Source organism: Panulirus ornatus, chromosome 40 (assembly GCF_036320965.1).
Source record: "Panulirus ornatus isolate Po-2019 chromosome 40, ASM3632096v1, whole genome shotgun sequence".
Lineage (NCBI taxonomy): Eukaryota > Metazoa > Arthropoda > Malacostraca > Decapoda > Palinuridae > Panulirus > Panulirus ornatus.
The window spans coordinates 17,454,175-17,462,306 of record NC_092263.1 but is presented as its reverse complement, the minus strand read 5'-3'; the positions used below and the strand labels follow the sequence as shown (position 1 = coordinate 17,462,306).

Below are 8,132 nucleotides of genomic sequence, written 5' to 3'. Positions count from 1 at the left end.
ATACACTGTGTGGGAGGGAGGCACGCACGCATCGGGTGACGCCTACAACTGCACCAGTTAAGACGTCTCTCTCTCTAACTTGGTCTTATCATCATGAGTTTCTTGTCCTCTAGGATCGCATTAGGTCATATCTGATCTTGATCGGTATACATACAAGAAAAACACAACTGTAACAAGACTTGCTCCATTACAGTAATTACGGATTGTTTTGTAATGCAGTGTCGTGAGTGATTAATATTTGTGGAACGTGAGTGTATCACGAGAATCTGGAGCACGTCATCATCATCATCCAGGCTACAAGTGTACACAGTCTTCAATATCACAAAGTTCAGGTTGGACGGTAAGTATAAAAGTTTCATAATTCAAACTTTGTAACAATGAACTTACCGAATTTTTGCCCAGTCAAGTTTGGTTACCTGGCTTCATCAAGGATACGCCAGTATGTCCACCTAACTTGATGAGGACCACAGTTACCTGTCATGCTACAAGATGAGGACCACAGTTACCTGTCATGCTGCAAGATGAGGACCACAGTCACCTGTCATGCTACAAGATGAGGACCACAGTTACCTGTCATGCTACAAGATGAGGACCACAGTTACCTGTCATGCTACAAGATGAGGACCACAGTTACCTGTCATGCTACAAGATGAGGACCACAGTTACCTGTCATGCTACAAGATGAGGACCACAATTACCTGTCATGCTACAAGATGAGGACCACAGTTACCTGTCATGCTACAAGATGAGGACCACAGTTACCTGTCATGCTACAAGATGAGGACCACAGTTACCTGTCTTGCTACAGACAATAATGGTTCATATTGATGGAGGCCTCTACCTTCCTTCGTATAATGCCAACACTTATATTGTAACGGGCATTTTATGTAGAGTCGTGGTTGGCACACTTGATCCTCATCTATCATAGCCTTAAAATACAAATTGGTACCAGACACTGTTAGGTAACCCTTCAATAAATATCTGTTATTTCATTGTATAAGGAAATAAAACATTAAACTTATATATACAGAAGCAAAATGTCCTCTTACAAAAATCATGAAATGATTAGTCTTCACTTACTCTAATAATGAATACCAAAAGTTGGACTTTCCTCCTACCAAAATAATAAATTTGAAATCAAACAATTTCATGTGGAATGGCAGGACTTTATAGAGTATTAATTAAAATTATTGGAGCATCTTTGTAATAAATGATAATTTATCATTTTTAAGAGACATGTACTTGTTTCAAAATATTAATTTTTTTATGGATTCGTTTTGTATAAGGAGGATTTGAGAGTAGGTTTTTAAATTTTTTTTTTTTTTTTTTTTATACTTTGTCGCTGTCTCCCGCGTTTGCGAGGTAGCGCAAGGAAACAGACGAAAGAAATGGCCCAACCCCCCCCCCCCCCATACACATGTATATACATACGTCCACACACGCAAATATACATACCTACACAGCTTTCCATGGTTTACCCCAGACGCTTCACATGCCTTGATTCAATCCACTGACAGCACGTCAGCCCCGGTACACCACATCGCTCCAATTCACCCCACTCCTTGCCCTCCTTTCACCCTCCTGAAATACCAAAAATATTTCTTAGCTTTTGAAATTAGATATCCCATTAGTGAGGAAGTTTATGAAGGAGATGAAAGGGTAAATGATAGGTGAGGTATATTAGATAGCAAAACTTCCAGTTTGGCATAACATAAAATGTGCAATCTAACATTAAATGATTTCTTCCATATTGAAGGAAACACACACCTTTGTAACCAGTGGAGGGCACCGTGCATCAGAAAGATTAAGAGGAAAACAAAGGGAATGTAAGAGGAGTTATGTCTATAAATTTGTAGTAGTACCTTTCAGATAGGGTGGATGTGTTGGAAATACAATGTTTGAGGACAGTATGTGGTGTGAGGTGGTTTGATGGAGTAAGTAATGAAGGAGTAGGAGAGATGTGTGGTAATAAATAGAGTGTGGTTCAGAGAGCAGAAGAGGGTGTTTTGAAATGGTTTTGTCACATGGAGAGAATGTGTGAGGAAAGATTGACTAAGAGGATATATGTGTCAGAGGTGGAGGGAACGAGAAGTGGGAGACCAAATTGGAGGTGGAAAGATGGAGTGAAAAAGATTTTGAGTGATCAGGGCCTGAACATGCAGGAGGGTGAAAGGCGTGCAAGGAATAGAGTGAATTGGAGCGATGTGGTATACTGGGGTCGATGTGCTGTCAATGGATTGAACAAGGGCATGTGAAGCATCTGGGGTAAACCATGGAAAGTTTTGTGGGGCCTGGATGTTAGTTCGTGTGTGGCTGGGTGGCAGCGGGAATGAATGAAGGCAGCACGTATGGATATGTACTTGTGTATATATGTTTATGTCTGTGTATGTATATGTATGCATACATTGAAATGTATATCTTTCTCTCTTTCTTTTAAACTATTTGCCATTTCCCGCATTAGCGAGGTAGCGCCTAGAACAGAGGACTGGTCCTCTGAGGGAATATCCTCACCTGGCCCCCTTCTCTGTTCCTTCTTTTGGGAAAAAAAAAATGTATATATGAAATGTATATGTATATATGCATGTGTGTGTTTATGTATATACATGTGTATGTGGGTGGGTTGGGCCATTCCTCGTCTGTTTCCATGTGCTACCTCACTAACACGGAAGATGATGGTTAGGTATGATAGACATAGAAATTATTATTATTATTGTTTTATTATTATTATTATAATTATTATTATTATTATTATTATTATTATTATTATTTTTATTATTATTATTATTATTATTATTATTATTATTATTATTATTATTTTATTTTTTTTTTTTAAACTATTCGCCATTTCCCACGTTAGCGAGGTAGCGTTAAGAACAGAGGAATGGGCCTTTGAGGGAATATCCTTACCTGGCCCCCTTCTCTGTTCCTTTTGGAAAATTAAAAAAAAATAATGAGAAGGGAGGATTTCCAGCCCCCCGCTCCCTCCCCTTTTAGTCGCCTTCTACGACACGCAGGGAATACGTGGGAAGTATTCTTTCTCCCCTGTCCCCAGGGATTATTGTTATTATTATTATTATTATTCATGCTTGTTTGCTGTTTCCACAGAAGTGAGGTATCCCCGGAACAGATGAAGAATGGCCACCTTCACTTACATCCATTCTCTACCTCATGTTAAATGCACTGAAACCATACCTCCCTATCCACAGCCAGTCCCCACGGACCTTTCTGTAGTTTCTACTAGCTTCTTCACATTCCATGATTTAGTCCATTGATAGTGCGTTTCCAGCTATGTACCACATCATTCCAGTTAAATTTGACCCATTCATGCCTTTCACCCTCCTGCATGGCCTGCTCAGGTCTCAATTACTCAAAATCTTTTTCATTAAATTCTTCCATCACCAATTTAGTTTCCCTCTTCTATTTGGCCCCTCCATTTCTGACATGTATATACTGTATGTTAGCCTCTCCTCACTCATTCTCTCCCAGTGTCCAAACCATTTCAGCTTTCTGAACCATGCTCTTCTTATTACCTCATCTCTATCCTACCCTTTTATTACTACTCGATTAAACCACCTCACACCACTTATTGTCCACAAGCATTTTTTCCAACACATCTTCCTGCTCATGTCCTCATCTACAGCCCATGCCTCACATCCATACAAAATCATCAGGACTGTCATACCTTAAAACATGCCCATTTTTGTTTTCCCAGATAATATACTTTCTTGCCACACATTTCTCATTGCTCCCAGAACCTTCATTCCCTCACCCACAACATGATTCTTTTCTGCTTCTATAATTTCATTTGCTGCCGAATCCACGCTCAAGTATCTCAAACAATTTATGCTATTTGGTTTCTAATAGTAAAACCAAACTGTTTTTAAAGGCTTATAACTTTCAGTAGGATTTAGATTTTGTTTCTGGACAAAAGAGAGAAGACAACTATTATTGATTTTTTAAAATTAAATCAGTATGAAATGTCTGATTCTTTGGGGTTTCAAGATGGAACAAGTTTGCGATGGTTGTAATTACATTATGATTGAACTTTGGTGTTTATTTGCAGATCATAACATGTTACTCTTTTTTTTTGCCATGACAATTGATAAGGCAACCAAGGGTTCACAGTTGCACTCTACTAACAGTATTTTAAGATGTATATGATTTATTTTGGTCTTTTGTTGTACAATAATTTGTGGTGCCTGTTGACAACATGCATCTGGTGTATTTTTGAGATTCAGTAGAGCTTTATGTGGTTTGTAATAAATTTACTTACTGAATAAAGCTGTATAGAATCTGAAGAAAGTGCCAAGTGGATGTTTGGTATTGGCTATCTGTAAAACATTTTATGAAGCCTGGCTACATGTGGAACTCTACAGGGATCCCTCCTGTTCATGTTCTAATTAATGGATTTTAATAGAAGTGGTATCAGTCACTTCCTTTCACTCTGTACTCCACAGTTTCTCATGACTTCAAAGTTGTTCCCATTCTGTGGGGACTACAGTGTCATATAAAAGAAAAATTATCAGCTCTAAAGAGTGTAAGGAATCCACAGGGAAAATCTTTCAAGTAGAACATATGTACCTGTTATTGGAGAAATTATTGGTTAATGTGTTGGGAAAAGTTTAGTTTACCTCTGGTTTGCTGTTTGCTCTGGATATTGAGTTATTCTGTTCTACAATGCTCATGCAGTGTTTAGGGAATACCATAACAATTGGAGAATATGATTTGGAACTAGAGCTCTTTTTAGTCTTATATACATACAGTACATTTGGGATCAGAGCCCTACATGTATATGAGATATGCTGATGTTTCTGTCCAATTTGAAATCTCCTCGAGCTACTGAGCTAAATATCGACAACATGCCACCAGCAGTATTAATGCACCCTCAGAAATTTCACAGCGGTCAGTTACCGTACAAACACCATGGTGGACCAACCCTTATTGGAAAATGTTTGTGTCAGCCATGATAATTGTAGCACCTTTAGAATAGATTAAGTAGGATTTTGATGGAAAATTGTAATATAGAGGATTATGATAGTCATCAGGTTTTATTTGGGCCCTGTGATGACATTACATGATAGAAATAGGTTCACAATCATGCAAACAATCTGTTGCACTGTCAGGGAAACATAAAGGGGTTACAGGAGCTAAGGAGGTTTTGTTTTTTCTTTAATGCTGTTCTATCTCTTTTAATATTATGTTGATTTTTATGGTTGATTTTTAGTTTTTCTATTTTTTGAAAATACTTAGGCTGGGAACACAAAAATAAACCAAGCTAAGGACTGAAATGTTAGATAAAGAGATAGTAGTAATACCTAAGAATACTTGGGAAAATATGGAGTTAATTGATGTTGAAATAGGTGAACACTTGTGTAAAGAAACAGAACCTATAAAAACCTCATGTAATAAAGAGATGCTCTGTGGAAGGTATTAAGAATATATGGTGTGGGAGGCAAGTTGTTAGAAGCAGTGAAAAGTTTTTATCGAGGATGTAAGGCATGTGTACGTGTAGGAAGAGAGGAAAGTGATTGGTTCTCAGTGAATGTAGGTTTGCGGCAGGGGTGTGTGATGTCTCCATGGTTGTTTAATTTGTTTATGGATGGGGTTGTTAGGGAGGTAAATGCAAGAGTCTTGGAAAGAGGGGCAAGTATGAAGTCTGTTGGGGATGAGAGAGCTTGGGAAGTGAGTCAGTTGTTGTTCGCTGATGATACAGCGCTGGTGGCGGATTCATGTGAGAAACTGCAGAAGCTGGTGACGGAGTTTGGTAAAGTGTGTGGAAGAAGAAAGTTAAGAGTAAATGTGAATAAGAGCAAGGTTATTAGGTACAGTAGGGTTGAGGGTCAAGTCAATTGGGAGGTGAGTTTGAATGGAGAAAAACTGGAGGAAGTGAAGTGTTTTAGATATCTGGGAGTGGATCTGTCAGCGGATGGAACCATGGAAGCGGAAGTGGATCATAGGGTGGGGGAGGGGGCGAAAATTTTGGGAGCCTTGAAAAATGTGTGGAAGTCGAGAACATTATCCCGGAAAGCAAAAATGGGTATGTTTGAAGGAATAGTAGTTCCAACAATGTTGTATGGTTGCGAGGCGTGGGCTATGGATAGAGTTGTGCGCAGGAGGATGGATGTGCTGGAAATGAGATGTTTGAGGACAATGTGTGGTGTGAGGTGGTTTGATCGAGTAAGTAACGTAAGGGTAAGAGAGATGTGTGGAAATAAAAAGAGCGTGGTTGAGAGAGCAGAAGAGGGTGTTTTGAAATGGTTTGGGCACATGGAGAGAATGGGTGAGGAAAGATTGACCAAGAGGATATATGTGTCGGAGGTGGAGGGAACGAGGAGAAGAGGGAGACCAAATTGGAGGTGGAAAGATGGAGTGAAAAGGATTTTGTGTGATCGAGGCCTGAACATGCAGGAGGGTGAAAGGAGGGCAAGGAATAGAGTGAATTGGAGCGATGTGGTATACAGGGGTTGACGTGCTGTCAGTGGATTGAATCAAGGCATGTGAAGCGTCTGGGGTAAACCATGGAAAGCTGTGTAGGTATGTATATTTGCGTGTGTGGACGTGTGTATGTACATGTGTATGGGGGGGGTTGGGCCATTTCTTTCGTCTGTTTCCTTGCGCTACCTCGCAAACGCGGGAGACAGCGACAAAGTATAAAAAAAAAAAAAAAAAATAAAGAGAATCTATGAAACCCTCATTTAGTAGGTAAAATATATACTGTAGGAGAAATTTGACAATGGTATGTTCTGGGGATTGCTTGGCCACTTGGTTGGTTGATATTGTGGTATTTCCATAATGCTCATACATGAATGTGAATTTTTGTGTCAAAGAATATTGAACATTAAGCCAGATCTTGATTATTAAGGAGACTAGGTAGTTCTCATTTGGTTATGTTGAGTTTTAATGCGCAACTATCTATCAATCAATATCTTTGATGCCATTCCCTTTAAGAACTCCCTCAAAGGAGTGGCCACAACAAAAGTCTCCATAACTGGTGAATTCCAGTGCTGCTTCTTAACCCATAGTTCCTCACCCTGAACAGGCCACTAGCAAAGGGTATCTGTAGCATGGTATTTTCAGAGGCTCTCACCTAATTTTCACACCAGCCACTATTACCTAATGTGTTTACTTAATGTTCCAACTTATTACTTCTACATGATGCTCCCAGCTAATGTTCCTCCCTACTTGCTCATGCTCCTGTCTAATGTTCCTACTTATAACTTCTATCTGTTGCTCTTACCATTTTGCCAGAAGGCAGGGCTAGCATATATATCTCACAACAGAAAAATCTAAGAGTTAGGAAGGGTGAGTTGTGTGAGTTAATTGTTGTCAAGTCATATGTGTGACGAGAGATATATGTTTGTGGACAAAATGCCACTGTTCCTCTCCGTAGAGCCCCAGCCATGAACTAAAAAACCATTCCTCTCCATAGAACCCCAGCCACAAACTAAAAAATCATTCCTCTCCATAGAACCCCTGAAAAAAAGAAGAAAAATCCTTTCCATACAACCCCAGTCACAAACAGAAAACTAAAAAAGAAAATCCTTTCTGTCAAACCCCAGCCACAAATTTAAAAGAAATTGTTCCTTTGTAGAACCCCAGCCACAAATTAAAAAGGAAGAGGAAGGGGAAAAAGAATCCTCTCCATAGAACCCGAGCCAAAAAAAAACGTCCTCTCCGTAGAACTCTAGCCACAAATAAAAGAAAAATATTCCATAGCACCCTAGCCACAGATTATAAAAAAAGAATATTCCTTTCTGTAGAACCCCAGCCACAAACTAGAAAAAAAAGTTCCTCTCCATAGATCCCCAGCCACAAACTGAAAAACTGTTCCTTTCCATAGAACCCCAGCCACACACTAAGGAACTATTCCTCTCTGTAGAACCCCAGCCACAAACTGAAGATATTGCACTTCAGCACCATTGGCATCAGGAACAAACACACACAAATATCCAACCAACTTAAAGAACACAACACCCACATAGCCCTCATCCAAGATGTAGACTCGCACCCACAACTATACTATTGTAAGAATTGAAGGACAAGAATAAGGACGCATCACACTTGTCCACCAAACCATACCTTTCTCCAACCACTGTCTTCAGTCCAACAAACTATACCTTTCTCCATCACCA

The 8,132-nt window shown here is 39.4% G+C and overlaps 1 protein-coding gene across 1 annotated transcript in view; it reads left to right on the top strand.

Moving 5' to 3' along the window:
• Acsl (Acyl-CoA synthetase long-chain) overlaps positions 1-8,132 on the top strand; it is a 155,593-nt gene continuing 147,461 nt past the window's right edge. The window contains exon 1 of the mRNA XM_071685739.1: positions 1-340. The gene's annotated coding sequence lies outside the window, so the exon portion shown is untranslated. The remainder of the gene's footprint in view (positions 341-8,132) is intronic.